Source organism: Crinia signifera, chromosome 3 (genome assembly GCF_055691185.1).
Source record: "Crinia signifera chromosome 3, ASM5569118v1, whole genome shotgun sequence".
NCBI lineage: Eukaryota > Metazoa > Chordata > Amphibia > Anura > Myobatrachidae > Crinia > Crinia signifera.
In genome coordinates, this window is record NC_139219.1 from 337,461,294 (window position 1) to 337,482,998 (window position 21,705).

Sequence of the window (21,705 nt, forward strand, 5' to 3'; positions counted from 1 at the left end):
CCCCTCTAAAGTTGTATCAAATTAGTGATCTAAAAATGATTTATTGAAATATGTGTAAAAGGCCAACATCTGGAGATCTTTTGTAAAACTCTTCCTCCATTGAAGAACACAAAAACAAATTGGTACTTTCTTGTCAAGAGGTAAGCTTTCAGGAGCTGAAGCTGTTTATATGATTAGCAGAGTGGCGCAGCGGAAGCGTGCTGGGCCCATAACCCAGAGGTCGATGGATCGAAACCATCCTCTGCTATCTTTGTTTTTTTATAATTATTTGTTGATTAAACCAATACAAAACTGAGATTAATATTTTGGCTCAGTTCTATCTTTTTTATTATGTTAAAAAAGAGATTTAGTAAAACTGTTCATCCATTAAAGAACAAAGAAACACATTGGTACAAACACTAAAATGTGCTTCAATGGTTTCCTAAAAACTTACCTAATTAACTACTTTTAAGAGGAATTGTATCAGAGAAGTCTAGATATACTGCATAACAAGAGGTGGTTTTATGTTTTAACTTGTCTACCTAAGGTTCTTCAAAATATGATCACAAGGTCAAAAATATCCCTGGGTGGGATTAAACCACAAACCTTTGAGATAGAAACCAAATGTGCTGACTGATTGTTCCAAGTCAACAAAATAAGACTAGATTCAAGTTAGTACCATAAAAAAATTCCTAGACATAGATTTAATAGTCATTATTTTAAAGAGCTTTTGTAAGATTCTTTATCTACTGAAGAACAGAGGAGAAACATTGGTACTTTCTGATGAAGACTGAAGCTTTCAGGAGCTTCTGTGACTTAAGATCAGGAACACTATACCACAAGAGGTGATTTAATGTTTTAACTTGTCAACATCTAGTTCTCCAAAATGTGACCAAAAAGTCGATTACGTCCCTGGGTGGGATTGAACCACCAACCTTTCGGTTAACAGCCGAACGCGCTAACCGATTGCGCCACAGAGACCCCTCTAAAGTTGTATCAAATTAGTGATCTAAAAATGATTTATTGAAATATGTGTAAAAGGCCAACATCTGGAGATCTTTTGTAAAACTCTTCCTCCATTGAAGAACAAAAGAACAAATTGGTACTTTCTTGTCAAGAGGTATGCTTTCAGGAGCTGAAGCTGTTTATATGATTAGCAGAGTGGCGCAGCGGAAGCGTGCTGGGCCCATAACCCAGAGGTCGATGGATCGAAACCATCCTCTGCTATCTTTGTTTTTTTATAATTATTAGTTGATTAAACCAATACAAAACTGAGATTAATATTTTGGCTCAGTTCTATCTTTTTTATTATGTTAAAAAAGAGATTTAGTAAAACTGTTCATCCATTAAAGAACAAAGAAACACATTGGTACAAACACTAAAATGTGCTTCAATGGTTTCCTAAAAACTTACCTAATTAACTACTTTTAAGAGGAATTGTATCAGAGAAGTCTAGATATACTGCATAACAAGAGGTGGTTTTATGTTTTAACTTGTCTACCTAAGGTTCTTCAAAATATGATCACAAGGTCAAAAATATCCCTGGGTGGGATTAAACCACAAACCTTTGAGATAGAAACCAAATGTGCTGACTGATTGTTCCAAGTCAACAAAATAAGACTAGATTCAAGTTAGTACCATAAAAAAATTCCTAGACATAGATTTAATAGTCATTATTTTAAAGAGCTTTTGTAAGATTCTTTATCTACTGAAGAACAGAGGAGAAACATTGGTACTTTCTGATGAAGAGTGAAGCTTTCAGGAGCTTCTGTGACTTAAGATCAGGAACACTATACCACAAGAGGTGAGTTAATGTTTTAACTTGTCAACATCTAGTTCTCCAAAATGTGACCAAAAAGTTTATTACGTCCCTGGGTGGGATTGAACCACCAACCTTTCGGTTAACAGCCGAACGGGCTAACCGATTGCGCCACAGAGACCCCTCTAAAGTTGTATCAAATTAGTGATCTAAAAATGATTTATTGAAATATGTGTAAAAGGCCAACATCTGGAGATCTTTTGTAAAACTCTTCCTCCATTGAAGAACAAAAGAACAAATTGGTACTTTCTTGTCAAGAGGTATGCTTTCAGGAGCTGAAGCTGTTTATATGATTAGCAGAGTGGCGCAGCGGAAGCGTGCTGGGCCCATAACCCAGAGGTCGATGGATCGAAACCATCCTCTGCTATCTTTGTTTTTTTATAATTATTAGTTGATTAAACCAATACAAAACTGAGATTAATATTTTGGCTCAGTTCTATCTTTTTTATTATGTTAAAAAAGAGATTTAGTAAAACTGTTCATCCATTAAAGAACAAAGAAACACATTGGTACAAACACTAAAATGTGCTTCAATGGTTTCCTAAAAACTTACCTAATTAACTACTTTTAAGAGGAATTGTATCAGAGAAGTCTAGATATACTGCATAACAAGAGGTGGTTTTATGTTTTAACTTGTCTACCTAAGGTTCTTCAAAATATGATCACAAGGTCAAAAATATCCCTGGGTGGGATTAAACCACAAACCTTTGAGATAGAAACCAAATGTGCTGACTGATTGTTCCAAGTCAACAAAATAAGACTAGATTCAAGTTAGTACCATAAAAAAATTCCTAGACATAGATTTAATAGTCATTATTTTAAAGAGCTTTTGTAAGATTCTTTATCTACTGAAGAACAGAGGAGAAACATTGGTACTTTCTGATGAAGAGTGAAGCTTTCAGGAGCTTCTGTGACTTAAGATCAGGAACACTATACCACAAGAGGTGATTTAATGTTTTAACTTGTCAACATCTAGTTCTCCAAAATGTGACCAAAAAGTTGATTACGTCCCTGGGTGGGATTGAACCACCAACCTTTCGGTTAACAGCCGAACGCGCTAACCGATTGCGCCACAGAGACCCCTCTAAAGTTGTATCAAATTAGTGATCTAAAAATGATTTATTGAAATATGTGTAAAAGGCCAACATCTGGAGATCTTTTGTAAAACTCTTCCTCCATTGAAGAACAAAAGAACAAATTGGTACTTTCTTGTCAAGAGGTATGCTTTCAGGAGCTGAAGCTGTTTATATGATTAGCAGAGTGGCGCAGCGGAAGCGTGCTGGGCCCATAACCCAGAGGTCGATGGATCGAAACCATCCTCTGCTATCTTTGTTTTTTTATAATTATTAGTTGATTAAACCAATACAAAACTGAGATTAATATTTTGGCTCAGTTCTATCTTTTTTATTATGTTAAAAAAGAGATTTAGTAAAACTGTTCATCCATTAAAGAACAAAGAAACACATTGGTACAAACACTAAAATGTGCTTCAATGGTTTCCTAAAAACTTACCTAATTAACTACTTTTAAGAGGAATTGTATCAGAGAAGTCTAGATATACTGCATAACAAGAGGTGGTTTTATGTTTTAACTTGTCTACCTAAGGTTCTTCAAAATATGATCACAAGGTCAAAAATATCCCTGGGTGGGATTAAACCACAAACCTTTGAGATAGAAACCAAATGTGCTGACTGATTGTTCCAAGTCAACAAAATAAGACTAGATTCAAGTTAGTACCATAAAAAAATTCCTAGACATAGATTTAATAGTCATTATTTTAAAGAGCTTTTGTAAGATTCTTTATCTACTGAAGAACAGAGGAGAAACATTGGTACTTTCTGATGAAGAGTGAAGCTTTCAGGAGCTTCTGTGACTTAAGATCAGGAACACTATACCACAAGAGGTGATTTAATGTTTTAACTTGTCAACATCTAGTTCTCCAAAATGTGACCAAAAAGTTGATTACGTCCCTGGGTGGGATTGAACCACCAACCTTTCGGTTAACAGCCGAACGCGCTAACCGATTGCGCCACAGAGACCCCTCTAAAGTTGTATCAAATTAGTGATCTAAAAATGATTTATTGAAATATGTGTAAAAGGCCAACATCTGGAGATCTTTTGTAAAACTCTTCCTCCATTGAAGAACAAAAAAACAAATTGGTACTTTCTTGTCAAGAGGTAAGCTTTCAGGAGCTGAAGCTGTTTATATGATTAGCAGAGTGGCGCAGCGGAAGCGTGCTGGGCCCATAACCCAGAGGTCGATGGATCGAAACCATCCTCTGCTATCTTTGTTTTTTTATAATTATTTGTTGATTAAACCAATACAAAACTGAGATTAATATTTTGGCTCAGTTCTATCTTTTTTATTATGTTAAAAAAGAGATTTAGTAAAACTGTTCATCCATTAAAGAACAAAGAAACACATTGGTACAAACACTAAAATGTGCTTCAATGGTTTCCTAAAAACTTACCTAATTAACTACTTTTAAGAGGAATTGTATCAGAGAAGTCTAGATATACTGCATAACAAGAGGTGGTTTTATGTTTTAACTTGTCTACCTAAGGTTCTTCAAAATATGATCACAAGGTCAAAAATATCCCTGGGTGGGATTAAACCACAAACCTTTGAGATAGAAACCAAATGTGCTGACTGATTGTTCCAAGTCAACAAAATAAGACTAGATTCAAGTTAGTACCATAAAAAAATTCCTAGACATAGATTTAATAGTCATTATTTTAAAGAGCTTTTGTAAGATTCTTTATCTACTGAAGAACAGAGGAGAAACATTGGTACTTTCTGATGAAGACTGAAGCTTTCAGGAGCTTCTGTGACTTAAGATCAGGAACACTATACCACAAGAGGTGATTTAATGTTTTAACTTGTCAACATCTAGTTCTCCAAAATGTGACCAAAAAGTCGATTACGTCCCTGGGTGGGATTGAACCACCAACCTTTCGGTTAACAGCCGAACGCGCTAACCGATTGCGCCACAGAGACCACTCTAAAGTTGTATCAAATTAGTGATCTAAAAATGATTTATTGAAATATGTGTAAAAGGCCAACATCTGGAGATCTTTTGTAAAAATCTTCCTCCATTGAAGAACAAAAAAACAAATTGGTACTTTCGTGTCAAGAGGTAAGCTTTCAGGAGCTGAAGCTGTTTATATGATTAGCAGAGTGGTGCAGCGGAAGCGTGCTGGGCCCATAACCCAGAGGTCGATGGATCGAAACCATCCTCTGCTTTTTTAAAGAGCTTTTGTAAGATTCTTTATCTACTGAAGAACAGAGGAGAAACATTGGTACTTTCTGATGAAGAGTGAAGCTTTCAGGAGCTTCTGTGACTTAAGATCAGGAACACTATACCACAAGAGGTGATTTAATGTTTTAACTTGTCAACATCTAGTTCTCCAAAATGTGACCAAAAAGTCGATTACGTCCCTGGGTGGGATTGAACCACCAACTTTTTGGTTAACAGCCGAACGCGCTAACCGATTGCGCCACAGAGACCCCTCTAAAGTTGTATCAAATTAGTGATCTAAAAATGATTTATTGAAATATGTGTAAAAGGCCAACATCTGGAGATCTTTTGTAAAACTCTTCCTCCATTGAAGAACACAAAAACAAATTGGTACTTTCTTGTCAAGAGGTAAGCTTTCAGGAGCTGAAGCTGTTTATATGATTAGCAGAGTGGCGCAGCGGAAGCGTGCTGGGCCCATAACCCAGAGGTCGATGGATCGAAACCATCCTCTGCTATCTTTGTTTTTTTATAATTATTTGTTGATTAAACCAATACAAAACTGAGATTAATATTTTGGCTCAGTTCTATCTTTTTTATTATGTTAAAAAAGAGATTTAGTAAAACTGTTCATCCATTAAAGAACAAAGAAACACATTGGTACAAACACTAAAATGTGCTTCAATGGTTTCCTAAAAACTTACCTAATTAACTACTTTTAAGAGGAATTGTATCAGAGAAGTCTAGATATACTGCATAACAAGAGGTGGTTTTATGTTTTAACTTGTCTACCTAAGGTTCTTCAAAATATGATCACAAGGTCAAAAATATCCCTGGGTGGGATTAAACCACAAACCTTTGAGATAGAAACCAAATGTGCTGACTGATTGTTCCAAGTCAACAAAATAAGACTAGATTCAAGTTAGTACCATAAAAAAATTCCTAGACATAGATTTAATAGTCATTATTTTAAAGAGCTTTTGTAAGATTCTTTATCTACTGAAGAACAGAGGAGAAACATTGGTACTTTCTGATGAAGACTGAAGCTTTCAGGAGCTTCTGTGACTTAAGATCAGGAACACTATACCACAAGAGGTGATTTAATGTTTTAACTTGTCAACATCTAGTTCTCCAAAATGTGACCAAAAAGTCGATTACGTCCCTGGGTGGGATTGAACCACCAACCTTTCGGTTAACAGCCGAACGCGCTAACCGATTGCGCCACAGAGACCCCTCTAAAGTTGTATCAAATTAGTGATCTAAAAATGATTTATTGAAATATGTGTAAAAGGCCAAAATCTGGAGATCTTTTGTAAAACTCTTCCTCCATTGAAGAACAAAAGAACAAATTGGTACTTTCTTGTCAAGAGGTATGCTTTCAGGAGCTGAAGCTGTTTATATGATTAGCAGAGTGGCGCAGCGGAAGCGTGCTGGGCCCATAACCCAGAGGTCGATGGATCGAAACCATCCTCTGCTATCTTTGTTTTTTTATAATTATTAGTTGATTAAACCAATACAAAACTGAGATTAATATTTTGGCTCAGTTCTATCTTTTTTATTATGTTAAAAAAGAGATTTAGTAAAACTGTTCATCCATTAAAGAACAAAGAAACACATTGGTACAAACACTAAAATGTGCTTCAATGGTTTCCTAAAAACTTACCTAATTAACTACTTTTAAGAGGAATTGTATCAGAGAAGTCTAGATATACTGCATAACAAGAGGTGGTTTTATGTTTTAACTTGTCTACCTAAGGTTCTTCAAAATATGATCACAAGGTCAAAAATATCCCTGGGTGGGATTAAACCACAAACCTTTGAGATAGAAACCAAATGTGCTGACTGATTGTTCCAAGTCAACAAAATAAGACTAGATTCAAGTTAGTACCATAAAAAAATTCCTAGACATAGATTTAATAGTCATTATTTTAAAGAGCTTTTGTAAGATTCTTTATCTACTGAAGAACAGAGGAGAAACATTGGTACTTTCTGATGAAGAGTGAAGCTTTCAGGAGCTTCTGTGACTTAAGATCAGGAACACTATACCACAAGAGGTGAGTTAATGTTTTAACTTGTCAACATCTAGTTCTCCAAAATGTGACCAAAAAGTTTATTACGTCCCTGGGTGGGATTGAACCACCAACCTTTCGGTTAACAGCCGAACGGGCTAACCGATTGCGCCACAGAGACCCCTCTAAAGTTGTATCAAATTAGTGATCTAAAAATGATTTATTGAAATATGTGTAAAAGGCCAACATCTGGAGATCTTTTGTAAAACTCTTCCTCCATTGAAGAACAAAAAAACAAATTGGTACTTTCTTGTCAAGAGGTAAGCTTTCAGGAGCTGAAGCTGTTTATATGATTAGCAGAGTGGCGCAGCGGAAGCGTGCTGGGCCCATAACCCAGAGGTCGATGGATCGAAACCATCCTCTGCTATCTTTGTTTTTTTATAATTATTAGTTGATTAAAACAATACAAAACTGAGATTAATATTTTGGCTCAGTTCTATCTTTTTTATTATGTTAAAAAAGAGATTTAGTAAAACTGTTCATCCATTAAAGAACAAAGAAACACATTGGTACAAACACTAAAATGTGCTTCAATGGTTTTCTAAAAACTTACGTAATTAACTACTTTTAAGAGGAATTGTATCAGTGAAGTCTAGATATACTGCATAACAAGAGGTGGTTTTATGTTTTAACTTGTCTACCTAAGGTTCTTCAAAATATGATCACACGGTCAAAAATATCCCTGGGTGGGATTAAACCACAAACCTTTGAGATAGAAACCAAATGTGCTGACTGATTGTTCCAAGTCAACAAAATAAGACTAGATTCAAGTTAGTACCATAAAAAAATTCCTAGACATAGATTTAATAGTCATTATTTTAAAGAGCTTTTGTAAGATTCTTTATCTACTGAAGAACAGAGGAGAAACATTGGTACTTTCTGATGAAGAGTGAAGCTTTCAGGAGCTTCTGTGACTTAAGATCAGGAACACTATACCACAAGAGGTGATTTAATGTTTTAACTTGTCAACATCTAGTTCTCCAAAATGTGACCAAAAAGTCGATTACGTCCCTGGGTGGGATTGAACCACCAACCTTTCGGTTAACAGCCGAACGCGCTAACCGATTGCGCCACAGAGACCCCTCTAAAGCTGTATCAAATTAGTGATCTAAAAATGATTTATTGAAATATGTGTAAAAGGCCAACATCTGGAGATCTTTTGTAAAACTCTTCCTCCATTGAAGAACAAAAAAACAAATTGGTACTTTCTTGTCAAGAGGTAAGCTTTCAGGAGCTGAAGCTGTTTATATGATTAGCAGAGTGGCGCAGCGGAAGCGTGCTGGGCCCATAACCCAGAGGTCGATGGATCGAAACCATCCTCTGCTATCTTTGTTTTTTTATAATTATTAGTTGATTAAAACAATACAAAACTGAGATTAATATTTTGGCTCAGTTCTATCTTTTTTATTATGTTAAAAAAGAGATTTAGTAAAACTGTTCATCCATTAAAGAACAAAGAAACACATTGGTACAAACACTAAAATGTGCTTCAATGGTTTCCTAAAAACTTACGTAATTAACTACTTTTAAGAGGAATTGTATCAGTGAAGTCTAGATATACTGCATAACAAGAGGTGGTTTTATGTTTTAACTTGTCTACCTAAGGTTCTTCAAAATATGATCACACGGTCAAAAATATCCCTGGGTGGGATTAAACCACAAACCTTTGAGATAGAAACCAAATGTGCTGACTGATTGTTCCAAGTCAACAAAATAAGACTAGATTCAAGTTAGTACCATAAAAAAATTCCTAGACATAGATTTAATAGTCATTATTTTAAAGAGCTTTTGTAAGATTCTTTATCTACTGAAGAACAGAGGAGAAACATTGGTACTTTCTGATGAAGAGTGAAGCTTTCAGGAGCTTCTGTGACTTAAGATCAGGAACACTATACCACAAGAGGTGATTTAATGTTTTAACTTGTCAACATCTAGTTCTCCAAAATGTGACCAAAAAGTCGATTACGTCCCTGGGTGGGATTGAACCACCAACCTTTCGGTTAACAGCCGAACGCGCTAACCGATTGCGCCACAGAGACCCCTCTAAAGTTGTATCAAATTAGTGATCTAAAAATGATTTATTGAAATATGTGTAAAAGGCCAACATCTGGAGATCTTTTGTAAAACTCTTCCTCCATTGAAGAACAAAAAAACAAATTGGTACTTTCTTGTCAAGAGGTAAGCTTTCAGGAGCTGAAGCTGTTTATATGATTAGCAGAGTGGCGCAGCGGAAGCGTGCTGGGCCCATAACCCAGAGGTCGATGGATCGAAACCATCCTCTGCTATCTTTGTTTTTTTATAATTATTTGTTGATTAAACCAATACAAAACTGAGATTAATATTTTGGCTCAGTTCTATCTTTTTTATTATGTTAAAAAAGAGATTTAGTAAAACTGTTCATCCATTAAAGAACAAAGAAACACATTGGTACAAGCACTAAAATGTGCTTCAATGGTTTCCTAAAAACTTACCTAATTAACTACTTTTAAGAGGAATTGTATCAGAGAAGTCTAGATATACTGCATAACAAGAGGTGGTTTTATGTTTTAACTTGTCTACCTAAGGTTCTTCAAAATATGATCACAAGGTCAAAAATATCCCAGGGTGGGATTAAACCACAAACCTTTGAGATAGAAACCAAATGTGCTGACTGATTGTTCCAAGTCAACAAAATAAGACTAGATTCAAGTTAGTACCATAAAAAAATTCCTAGACATAGATTTAATAGTCATTATTTTAAAGAGCTTTTGTAAGATTCTTTATCTACTGAAGAACAGAGGAGAAACATTGGTACTTTCTGATGAAGACTGAAGCTTTCAGGAGCTTCTGTGACTTAAGATCAGGAACACTATACCACAAGAGGTGATTTAATGTTTTAACTTGTCAACATCTAAGTCTCCAAAATGTGACCAAAAAGTCGATTACGTCCCTGGGTGGGATTGAACCACCAACCTTTCGGTTAACAGCCAAACGCGCTAACCGATTGCGCCACAGAGACCCCTCTAAAGTTGTAACAAATTAGTGATCTAAAAATGATTTATTGAAATATGTGTAAAAGGCCAACATCTGGAGATCTTTTGTAAAACTCTTCCTCCATTGAAGAACAAAAAAACAAATTGGTACTTTCTTGTCAAGAGGTAAGCTTTCAGGAGCTGAAGCTGTTTATATGATTAGCAGAGTGGCGCAGCGGAAGCGTGCTGGGCCCATAACCCAGAGGTCGATGGATCGAAACCATCCTCTGCTATCTTTGTTTTTTTTATAATTATTTGTTGATTAAACCAATACAAAACTGAGATTAATATTTTGGCTCAGTTCTATCTTTTTTATTATGTTAAAAAAGAGATTTAGTAAAACTGTTCATCTATTAAAGAACAAAGAAACACATTGGTACAAACACTTAAATGTGCTTCAATGGTTTCCTAAAAACTTACCTAATTAACTACTTTTAAGAGGAATTGTATCAGAGAAGTCTAGATATACTGCATAACAAGAGGTGGTTTTATGTTTTAACTTGTCTACCTAAGGTTCTTCAAAATATGATCACAAGGTCAAAAATATCCCAGGGTGGGATTAAACCACAAACCTTTGAGATAGAAACCAAATGTGCTGACTGATTGTTCCAAGTCAACAAAATAAGACTAGATTCAAGTTAGTACCATAAAAAAATTCCTAGACATAGATTTAATAGTCATTATTTTAAAGAGCTTTTGTAAGATTCTTTATCTACTGAAGAACAGTGGAGAAACATTGGTACTTTCTGATGAAGAGTGAAGCTTTCAGGAGCTTCTGTGACTTAAGATCAGGAACACTATACCACAAGAGGTGATTTAATGTTTTAACTTGTCAACATCTAGTTCTCCAAAATGTGACCAAAAAGTCGATTACGTCCCTGGGTGGGATTGAACCACCAACCTTTCGGTTAACAGCCGAACGCGCCACAGAGACCCCTCTAAAGTTGTATCAAATTAGTGATCTAAAAATGATTTATTCTTTAAATATCCCTGGGTGGGATTAAACCACAAACCTTTGAGATAGAAACCAAATGTGCTGACTGATTGTTCCAAGTCAACAAAATAAGACTAGATTCAAGTTAGTACCATAAAAAAATTCCTAGACATAGATTTAATAGTCATTATTTTAAAGAGCTTTTGTAAGATTCTTTATCTACTGAAGAACAGAGGAGAAACAATGGTACTTTCTGATGAAGAGTGAAGCTTTCAGGAGCTTCTGTGACTTAAGATCAGGAACACTATACCACAAAAGGGGATTTAATGTTTTAACTTGTCAACATCTAGTTCTCCAAAATGTGACCAAAAAGTCGATTACGTCCCTGGGTGGGATTGAACCACCAACCTTTCGGTTAACAGCCGAACGCGCCACAGAGACCCCTCTAAAGTTGTATCAAATTAGTGATCTAAAAATGATTTATTCTTTAAATATCCCTGGGTGGGATTAAACCACAAACCTTTGAGATAGAAACCAAATGTGCTGACTGATTGTTCCAAGTCAACAAAATAAGACTAGATTCAAGTTAGTACCATAAAAAAATTCCTAGACATAGATTTAATAGTCATTATTTTAAAGAGCTTTTGTAAGATTCTTTATCTACTGAAGAACAGAGGAGAAACAATGGTACTTTCTGATGAAGAGTGAAGCTTTCAGGAGCTTCTGTGACTTAAGATCAGGAACACTATACCACAAGAGGTGATTTAATGTTTTAACTTGTCAACATCTAGTTCTCCAAAATGTGACCAAAAAGTCGATTACGTCCCTGGGTGGGATTGAACCACCAACCTTTCGGTTAACAGCCGAACGCACCACAGAGACCCCTCTAAAGTTGTATCAAATTAGTGATCTAAAAATGATTTATTCTTTAAATATCCCTGGGTGGGATTAAACCACAAACCTTTGAGATAGAAACCAAATGTGCTGACTGATTGTTCCAAGTCAACAAAATAAGACAAGATTCAAGTTAGTACCATAAAAAAATTCCTAGACATAGATTTAATAGTCATTATTTTAAAGAGCTTTTGTAAGATTCTTTATCTACTGAAGAACAGAGGAGAAACATTGGTACTTTCTGATGAAGAGTGAAGCTTTCAGGAGCTTCTGTGACTTAAGATCAGGAACACTATACCACAAGAGGTGATTCAATTTCGTTAACTTGTCAACATCTAGTTCTCCAAAATGTGACCAAAAAGTCAATTACGTCCCTGGGTGGGATTGAACCCCCAACCTTTCGGTTAACAGCCGAACACGCTAACCGATTGCGCCACAGAGACCCCTCTAAAGTTGTATCAAATTAGTGATCTAAAAATGATTTATTGAAATATGTGTAAAAGGCCAACATCTGGAGATCTTTTTTAAAACTCTTCCTCCATTGAAGAACAAAAAAACAAATTGGTACTTTCTTGTCAAGAGGTAAGCTTTCAGGAGCTGAAGCTGTTTATATGATTAGCAAAGTGGCGCAGCGGAAGCGTGCTGCGCCCAAAAGGTCGATGGATCGAAACCATCCTTTGCCATCTTTGTTTTTTTATAATTATTTGTTGATTAAACCAATACAAAACTGAGATTAATATTTTGGCTCAGTTCTATCTTTTTTATTATGTTAAAAAAGAGATTTAGTAAAACTGTTCATCCATTAAAGAACAAAGAAACACATTGGTACAAACACTAAAATGTGCTTCAATGGTTTCCTAAAAACTTACCTAATTAACTACTTTTAAGAGGAATTGTATCAGAGAAGTCTAGATATACTGCATAACAAGAGGTGGTTTTACGTTTTAACTTGTCTACCTAAGGTTCTTCAAAATATGATCACAAGGTCAAAAATATCCCTGGGTGGGATTAAACCACAAACCTTTGCGATAGAAACCAAATGTGCTGACTGTTTGTTCCAAGTCAACAAAATAAGACTAGATTCAAGTTAGTACCATAAAAAAATTCCTAGACATAGATTTAATAGTCATTATTTTAAAGAGCTTTTGTAAGATTCTTTATCTACTGAAGAACAGAGGAGAAACATTGGTACTTTCTGATGAAGAGTGAAGCTTTCAGGAGCTTCTGTGACTTAAGATCAGGAACACTATACCACAAGAGGTGATTTAATGTTTTAACTTGTCAACATCTAGTTCTCCAAAATGTGACCATAAAGTCGATTACGTCCCTGGGTGGGATTGAACCACAAACCTTTCGGTTAACAACCGAACGCGCTAACCGATTGCGCCACAGAGACCCCTCTAAAGTTGTATCAAATTAGTGATCTAAAAATGATTTATTGAAATATGTGTAAAAGGCCAACATCTGGAGATCTTTTGTAAAACTCTTCCTCCATTGAAGAACAAAAAAACAAATTGGTACTTTCTTGTCAAGAGGTAAGCTTTCAGGAGCTGAAGCAGTTTATATGATTAGCAAAGTGGCGCAGCGGAAGCGTGCTGGGCCCATAACCCAGAGGTCGATGGATTGAAGCCATCCTCTGCTATCTTTGTTTTTTTATAATTATTTGTTGATTAAACCAATACAAAACTGAGATTAATATTTTGGCTCAGTTCTATCTTTTTTATTATGTTAAAAAAGAGATTTAGTAAAACTGTTCATCCATTAAAGAACAAAGAAACACATTGGTACAAACACTAAAATGTGCTTCAATGGTTTCCTAAAAACTTACCTAATTAACTACTTTTAAGAGGAATTGTATCAGAGAAGTCTAGATATACTGCATAACAAGAGGTGGTTTTATGTTTTAACTTGTCTACCTAAGGTTCTTCAAAATATGATCACAAGGTCAAAAATATCCCTGGGTAGGATTAAACCACAAACCTTTGAGATAGAAACCAAATGTGCTGACTGATTGTTCCAAGTCAACAAAATAAGACTAGATTCAAGTTAGTACCATAAAAAAATTCCTAGACATAGATTTAATAGTCATTATTTTAAAGAGCTTTTGTAAGATTCTTTATCTACTGAAGAACAGAGGAGAAACATTGGTACTTTCTGATGAAGAGTGAAGCTTTCAGGAGCTTCTGTGACTTAAGATCAGGAACACTATACCACAAGAGGTGATTTAATGTTTTAACTTGTCAACATCTAGTTCTCCAAAATGTGACCAAAAAGTCAATTACGTCCCTGTTAACCTTTCGGTTAACAGCCGAACGCGCTAACCGATTGCGCCACAGAGACCCCCCTAAAGTTGTATCAAATTAGTGATCTAAAAATGATTTATTGAAATATGTGTAAAAGGCCAACATCTGGAGATCTTTTGTAAAACTCTTCCTCCATTGAAGAACAAAAAAACAAATTGGTACTTTCTTGTCAAGAGGTAAGCTTTCAGGAGCTGAAGCTGTTTATATTATTAGCAGAGTGGCGCAGCGGAAGCGTGCTGGTCCCATAACCCAGAGGTCGATGGATCGAAACCATCCTCTGCTATCTTTGTTTTTTATAATTATTTGTTGATTAAACCAATACAAAACTGAGATTAATATTTTGGCTCAGTTCTACCTTTTTTATTATGTTAAAAAAGAGATTTAGTAAAACTGTTCATCCATTAAAGAACAAAGAAACACATTGGTACAAACACTAAAATGTGCTTCAATGGTTTCCTAAAAACTTACGTAATTAACTACTTTTAAGAGGAATTGTATCAGAGAAGTCTAGATATACTGCATAACAAGAGGTGGTTTTATGTTTTAACTTGTCTACCTAAGGTTCTTCAAAATATGATCACACGGTCAAAAATATCCCTGGGTGGGATTAAACCACCAACCTTTCGGTTAACAGCCGAACGCGCTAACCGATTGCGCCACAGAGACCCCTCTAAAGTTGTATCAAATAAGTGATCTAAAAATGATTTATTGAAATATGTGTAAAAGGCCAACATCTGGAGATCTTTTGTAAAACTCTTCCTCATTTGAAGAACAAAAAAACAAATTGGTACTTTCTTGTCAAGAGGTAAGCTTTCAGGAGCTGAAGCGGTTTATATGATTAGCAGAGTGGCGCAGCGGAAGCGTGCTGGGCCCATAACCCAGAGGTCTATGGATCGAAACCATCCTCTGCTATCTTTGTTTTTTTTATAATTATTTGTTGATTAAACCAATACAAAACTGAGATTAATATTTTGGCTCAGTTCTATCTTTTTTATTATGTTAAAAAAGAGATTTAGTAAAACTGTTCATCCATTAAAGAACAAAGAAACACATTGGTACAAACACTAAAATGTGCTTCAATGTTTTCCTAAAAAACTTACCTAATTAACTACTTTTAAGAGGAATTGTATCAGAGAAGTCTAGATATACTGCATAACAAGAGGTGGTTTTATGTTTTAACTTGTCTACCTAAGGTTCTTCAAAATATGATCACAAGGTCAAAAATATCCCTGGGTGGGATTAAACCACAAACCTTTGAGATAGAAACCAAATGTGCTGACTGATTGTTCCAAGTCAACAAAATAAGACTAGATTCAAGTTAGTACCATAAAAAAATTCCTAGACATAGATTTAATGGTCATTATTTTAAAGAGCTTTTGTAAGATTCTTTATCTACTAAAGAACAGAGGAGAAACATTGGTACTTTCTGATGAAGAGTGAAGCTTTCAGGAGCTTCTGTGACTTAAGATCAGGAACACTATACCACAAGAGGTGATTTAATGTTTTAACTTGTCAACATCTAGTTCTCCAAAATGTGACCAAAAAGTAAATTACGTCCCTGGGTGGGATTGAACCACCAACCTTTCGGTTAACAGCCGAATGCGCTAATCGATTGCGCCACAGAGACCCCTCTAAAGTTGTATCAAATTAGTGATCTAAAAATGATTTATTGAAATATATGTAAAAGGCCAACATCTGGAGATCTTTTGTAAAACTCTTCCTCCATTGAAGAACAAAAAAAACAAATTGGTACTTTCTTGTCAAGAGGTAAACTTTCAGGAGCTAAATCTGTATATATGATTAGCAGAGTTGCGCAGCGGAAGCGTGCTGGGCCCATAACCCAGAGGTCGATGGATCGAAACCATCCTCTGCTATCTTTGTTTTTTATAATTATTTGTTGATTAAACCAATACAAAACTGAGATTAATATTTTGGCTCAGTTCTATCTTTGGTACTTATGTAGTAACTGGGCTGCCGATTTTGAAATCGGGTCCATCGCATCGCATCGCACCCGACCAAATCGCATGCGATGCGATGCGATGCGATGCGATGCGATGGACCCGATTTTTCCATAGGATTCAATGTTAAAATGGACTGAGTCCATTTTAACATGGAATTCAATGGGAAAAAGGGGTCCTTTTCATACCCCTACTATCCAAGTGGGCATGGAGTTGGATATAAACCTGTGGCGAGCGTAGCGAGCCACCGAGCCCGAAGCGTGGCGAGCGTAGCGAGCCCCGCGAGGGGACACAGAATACCGTCCCCTCGCGGGGCTCGCTTCGCTCGCCACGCTTCGGGCTCGGTGGCTCGCTACGCTCGCCACAGGTTTATATCCAACTCCATGCCCACTTGGATAGTAGGGGTATGAAAAGGACCCCTTTTTCCCATTGAATTTCATGTTAAAATGGACTCAGTCCATTTTAACATTGAATCCTATGGAAAAATCGGGTCATCGCATCGCATCGCATCGCATCGCATCGTATGCGATGCGATGCGATATCGCATCGCATCGCATCTGATTGTATGCCTTAACTTAAGGCATACAATCAAAAAATCGGCAGCCCAGATACTACATAAGTACCCTATCTTTTTTTTTATAATTATTTGTTGATTAAACCAATAAAAAACTGAGATTAATATTTTGGCTCAGTTCTTTTTTTTTATTATGTTAAAAAAAGAGATTTAGTAAAACTGTTCATCCATTAAAGAACAAAGAAACACATTGGTACAAACACTAAAATGTGCTTCAATGGTTTCCTAAAAACTTACATAATGAACTACTTTTAAGAGGAATTGTATCAGAGAAGTCTAGATATACTGCATAACAAGAGGAGGTTTTATGTTTTAACTTGTCTACCTAAGGTTCTTCAAAATATGATCACAAGGTCAAAAATATCCCTGGGTGGGATTAAACCACAAACCTTTGATATAGAAACCAAATGTGCTGACTGATTGTTCCAAGTCAACAAAATAAGACTAGATTCAAGTTAGTACCATAAAAAAATTCCTAGACATAGATTTAATAGTCATTATTTTAAAGAGCTTTTGTAAGATTCTTTATCTACTGAAGAACAGAGGAGAAACATTGGTACTTTCTGATGAAGAGTGAAGCTTTCAGGAGCTTCTGTGACTTAAGATCAGGAACACTATACCACAAGAGGTGATTTAATTTTTTAACTTGTCAACATCTAGTTCTCCAAAATGTGACCAAAAAGTCAATTACGTCCCTGGGTGGGATTGAACCACCAACCTTTCGGTTAACAGCCGAACGCGCTAACCGATTGCGCCACAGAGACCCCTCTAAAGTTGTATCAAATTAGTGATCTAAAAATGATTTATTGAAATATGTGTAAAAGGCCAACATCTGGAGATCTTTTGTAAAACTCTTCCTCCATTGAAGAACAAAAAATCAAATTGGTACTTTCTTGTCAAGAGGTAAGTTTTCAGGAGCTGAAGCTGTTTATATGATTAGCAAAGTGGCGCAGCGGAAGCGTGCTGGGCCCATAACCCAGAGGTCGATGGATCGAAACCATCCTCTGCTATCTTTGTTTTTTTTTATAATTATTTGTTGATTAAACCAATACAAAACTGAGATTAATATTTTGGCTCAGTTCTATCTTTTTTATTATGTTAAAAAAGAGATTTAGTAAAACTGTTCATCCATTAAAGAACAAAGAAACACATTGGTACAAACACTAAAATGTGCTTCAATGGTTTCCTAAAAAACGTACCTAATTAACTACTTTTAAGAGGAATTGTATCAGAGAAGTCTAGATATACTGCATAACAAGAGGTGGTTTTATGTGTTATACTGCATAACAAGAGGTGGTTTTAACTTGTCTACCTAAGGTTCTTCAAAATATGATCACAAGGTCAAAAATATCCCTTGGTGGGATTAAACCACAAACCTTTGAGATAGAAACCAAATGTGCTGACTGATTGTTCCAAGTCAACAAAATAAGACTAGATTCAAGTTAGTACCATAAAAAAATTCCTAGACATAGATTTAATAGTCATTATTTTAAAGAGCTTTTGTAAGATTCTTTATCTACTGAAGAACAGAGGAGAAACATTGGTACTTTCTGATGAAGAGTGAAGCTTTCAGGAGCTTCTGTGACTTAAGATCAGGAACACTATACCACAAGAGGTGATTTAATGTTTTAACTTGTCAACATCTAGTTCTCCAAAATGTGACCAAAAAGTTGATTACGTCCCTGGGTGGGATTGAACCACCAACCTTTCGGTTAACAGCCGAACGCGCTAACCGATTGCGCCACAGAGACCCCTCTAAAGTTGTATCAAATTAGTGATCTAAAAATGATTTATTGAAATATGTGTAAAAGGCCAACATCTGGAGATCTTTTGTAAAACTCTTCCTCCATTGAAGAACAAAAGAACAAATTGGTACTTTCTTGTCAAGAGGTATGCTTTCAGGAGCTGAAGCTGTTTATATGATTAGCAGAGTGGCGCAGCGGAAGCGTGCTGGGCCCATAACCCAGAGGTCGATGGATCGAAACCATCCTCTGCTATCTTTGTTTTTTTATAATTATTAGTTGATTAAACCAATACAAAACTGAGATTAATATTTTGGCTCAGTTCTATCTTTTTTATTATGTTAAAAAAGAGATTTAGTAAAACTGTTCATCCATTAAAGAACAAAGAAACACATTGGTACAAACACTAAAATGTGCTTCAATGGTTTCCTAAAAACTTACCTAATTAACTACTTTTAAGAGGAATTGTATCAGAGAAGTCTAGATATACTGCATAACAAGAGGTGGTTTTATGTTTTAACTTGTCTACCTAAGGTTCTTCAAAATATGATCACAAGGTCAAAAATATCCCTGGGTGGGATTAAACCACAAACCTTTGAGATAGAAACCAAATGTGCTGACTGATTGTTCCAAGTCAACAAAATAAGACTAGATTCAAGTTAGTACCATAAAAAAATTCCTAGACATAGATTTAATAGTCATTATTTTAAAGAGCTTTTGTAAGATTCTTTATCTACTGAAGAACAGAGGAGAAACATTGGTACTTTCTGATGAAGAGTGAAGCTTTCAGGAGCTTCTGTGACTTAAGATCAGGAACACTATACCACAAGAGGTGATTTAATGTTTTAACTTGTCAACATCTAGTTCTCCAAAATGTGACCAAAAAGTTGATTACGTCCCTGGGTGGGATTGAACCACCAACCTTTCGGTTAACAGCCGAACGCGCTAACCGATTGCGCCACAGAGACCCCTCTAAAGTTGTATCAAATTAGTGATCTAAAAATGATTTATTGAAATATGTGTAAAAGGCCAACATCTGGAGATCTTTTGTAAAACTCTTCCTCCATTGAAGAACAAAAAAACAAATTGGTACTTTCTTGTCAAGAGGTAAGCTTTCAGGAGCTGAAGCTGTTTATATGATTAGCAGAGTGGCGCAGCGGAAGCGTGCTGGGCCCATAACCCAGAGGTCGATGGATCGAAACCATCCTCTGCTATCTTTGTTTTTTTATAATTATTTGTTGATTAAACCAATACAAAACTGAGATTAATATTTTGGCTCAGTTCTATCTTTTTTATTATGTTAAAAAAGAGATTTAGTAAAACTGTTCATCCATTAAAGAACAAAGAAACACATTGGTACAAACACTAAAATGTGCTTCAATGGTTTCCTAAAAACTTACCTAATTAACTACTTTTAAGAGGAATTGTATCAGAGAAGTCTAGATATACTGCATAACAAGAGGTGGTTTTATGTTTTAACTTGTCTACCTAAGGTTCTTCAAAATATGATCACAAGGTCAAAAATATCCCTGGGTGGGATTAAACCACAAACCTTTGAGATAGAAACCAAATGTGCTGACTGATTGTTCCAAGTCAACAAAATAAGACTAGATTCAAGTTAGTACCATAAAAAAATTCCTAGACATAGATTTAATAGTCATTATTTTAAAGAGCTTTTGTAAGATTCTTTATCTACTGAAGAACAGAGGAGAAACATTGGTACTTTCTGATGAAGACTGAAGCTTTCAGGAGCTTCTGTGACTTAAGATCAGGAACACTATACCACAAGAGGTGATTTAATGTTTTAACTTGTCAACATCTAGTTCTCCAAAATGTGACCAAAAAGTCGATTACGTCCCTGGGTGGGATTGAACCACCAACCTTTCGGTTAACAGCCGAACGCGCTAACCGATTGCGCCACAGAGACCACTCTAAAGTTGTATCAAATTAGTGATCTAAAAATGATTTATTGAAATATGTGTAAAAGGCCAACATCTGGAGATCTTTTGTAAAAATCTTCCTCCATTGAAGAACAAAAAAACAAATTGGTACTTTCGTGTCAAGAGGTAAGCTTTCAGGAGCTGAAGCTGTTTATATGATTAGCAGAGTGGTGCAGCGGAAGCGTGCTGGGCCCATAACCCAGAGGTCGATGGATCGAAACCATCCTCTGCTTTTTTAAAGAGCTTTTGTAAGATTCTTTATCTACTGAAGAACAGAGGAGAAACATTGGTACTTTCTGATGAAGAGTGAAGCTTTCAGGAGCTTCTGTGACTTAAGATCAGGAACACTATACCACAAGAGGTGATTTAATGTTTTAACTTGTCAACATCTAGTTCTCCAAAATGTGACCAAAAAGTCGATTACGTCCCTGGGTGGGATTGAACCACCAACTTTTTGGTTAACAGCCGAACGCGCTAACCGATTGCGCCACAGAGACCCCTCTAAAGTTGTATCAAATTAGTGATCTAAAAATGATTTATTGAAATATGTGTAAAAGGCCAACATCTGGAGATCTTTTGTAAAACTCTTCCTCCATTGAAGAACACAAAAACAAATTGGTACTTTCTTGTCAAGAGGTAAGCTTTCAGGAGCTGAAGCTGTTTATATGATTAGCAGAGTGGCGCAGCGGAAGCGTGCTGGGCCCATAACCCAGAGGTCGATGGATCGAAACCATCCTCTGCTATCTTTGTTTTTTTATAATTATTTGTTGATTAAACCAATACAAAACTGAGATTAATATTTTGGCTCAGTTCTATCTTTTTTATTATGTTAAAAAAGAGATTTAGTAAAACTGTTCATCCATTAAAGAACAAAGAAACACATTGGTACAAACACTAAAATGTGCTTCAATGGTTTCCTAAAAACTTACCTAATTAACTACTTTTAAGAGGAATTGTATCAGAGAAGTCTAGATATACTGCATAACAAGAGGTGGTTTTATGTTTTAACTTGTCTACCTAAGGTTCTTCAAAATATGATCACAAGGTCAAAAATATCCCTGGGTGGGATTAAACCACAAACCTTTGAGATAGAAACCAAATGTGCTGACTGATTGTTCCAAGTCAACAAAATAAGACTAGATTCAAGTTAGTACCATAAAAAAATTCCTAGACATAGATTTAATAGTCATTATTTTAAAGAGCTTTTGTAAGATTCTTTATCTACTGAAGAACAGAGGAGAAACAT

The 21,705-nt window shown here is 35.7% G+C and overlaps 12 non-coding genes across 12 annotated transcripts; all 12 read right to left on the bottom strand.

Moving 5' to 3' along the window:
* Positions 1-886: 886 nt before the first annotated feature.
* Positions 887-960, bottom strand: TRNAN-GUU (transfer RNA asparagine (anticodon GUU)). The gene has a single exon. It is a non-coding gene; the product is annotated as a tRNA-Asn (tRNA).
* Positions 961-2,804: 1,844 nt separating this feature from the next.
* Positions 2,805-2,878, bottom strand: TRNAN-GUU (transfer RNA asparagine (anticodon GUU)). The gene has a single exon. It is a non-coding gene; the product is annotated as a tRNA-Asn (tRNA).
* Positions 2,879-3,763: 885 nt separating this feature from the next.
* TRNAN-GUU (transfer RNA asparagine (anticodon GUU)) lies at positions 3,764-3,837 on the bottom strand. The gene has a single exon. It is a non-coding gene; the product is annotated as a tRNA-Asn (tRNA).
* Positions 3,838-4,722: 885 nt separating this feature from the next.
* On the bottom strand, positions 4,723-4,796 carry TRNAN-GUU (transfer RNA asparagine (anticodon GUU)). Its single transcript has one exon. It is a non-coding gene; the product is annotated as a tRNA-Asn (tRNA).
* A 1,395-nt stretch (positions 4,797-6,191) lies between these two features.
* On the bottom strand, positions 6,192-6,265 carry TRNAN-GUU (transfer RNA asparagine (anticodon GUU)). The gene has a single exon. It is a non-coding gene; the product is annotated as a tRNA-Asn (tRNA).
* A 1,844-nt stretch (positions 6,266-8,109) lies between these two features.
* TRNAN-GUU (transfer RNA asparagine (anticodon GUU)) lies at positions 8,110-8,183 on the bottom strand. Its single transcript has one exon. It is a non-coding gene; the product is annotated as a tRNA-Asn (tRNA).
* Positions 8,184-9,068: 885 nt separating this feature from the next.
* On the bottom strand, positions 9,069-9,142 carry TRNAN-GUU (transfer RNA asparagine (anticodon GUU)). Its single transcript has one exon. It is a non-coding gene; the product is annotated as a tRNA-Asn (tRNA).
* An 885-nt stretch (positions 9,143-10,027) lies between these two features.
* On the bottom strand, positions 10,028-10,101 carry TRNAN-GUU (transfer RNA asparagine (anticodon GUU)). The gene has a single exon. It is a non-coding gene; the product is annotated as a tRNA-Asn (tRNA).
* A 7,366-nt stretch (positions 10,102-17,467) lies between these two features.
* Positions 17,468-17,541, bottom strand: TRNAN-GUU (transfer RNA asparagine (anticodon GUU)). Its single transcript has one exon. It is a non-coding gene; the product is annotated as a tRNA-Asn (tRNA).
* Positions 17,542-18,454: 913 nt separating this feature from the next.
* TRNAN-GUU (transfer RNA asparagine (anticodon GUU)) lies at positions 18,455-18,528 on the bottom strand. Its single transcript has one exon. It is a non-coding gene; the product is annotated as a tRNA-Asn (tRNA).
* Positions 18,529-19,413: 885 nt separating this feature from the next.
* On the bottom strand, positions 19,414-19,487 carry TRNAN-GUU (transfer RNA asparagine (anticodon GUU)). The gene has a single exon. It is a non-coding gene; the product is annotated as a tRNA-Asn (tRNA).
* An 885-nt stretch (positions 19,488-20,372) lies between these two features.
* On the bottom strand, positions 20,373-20,446 carry TRNAN-GUU (transfer RNA asparagine (anticodon GUU)). Its single transcript has one exon. It is a non-coding gene; the product is annotated as a tRNA-Asn (tRNA).
* Between the last annotated feature and the right edge of the window lie 1,259 nt (positions 20,447-21,705).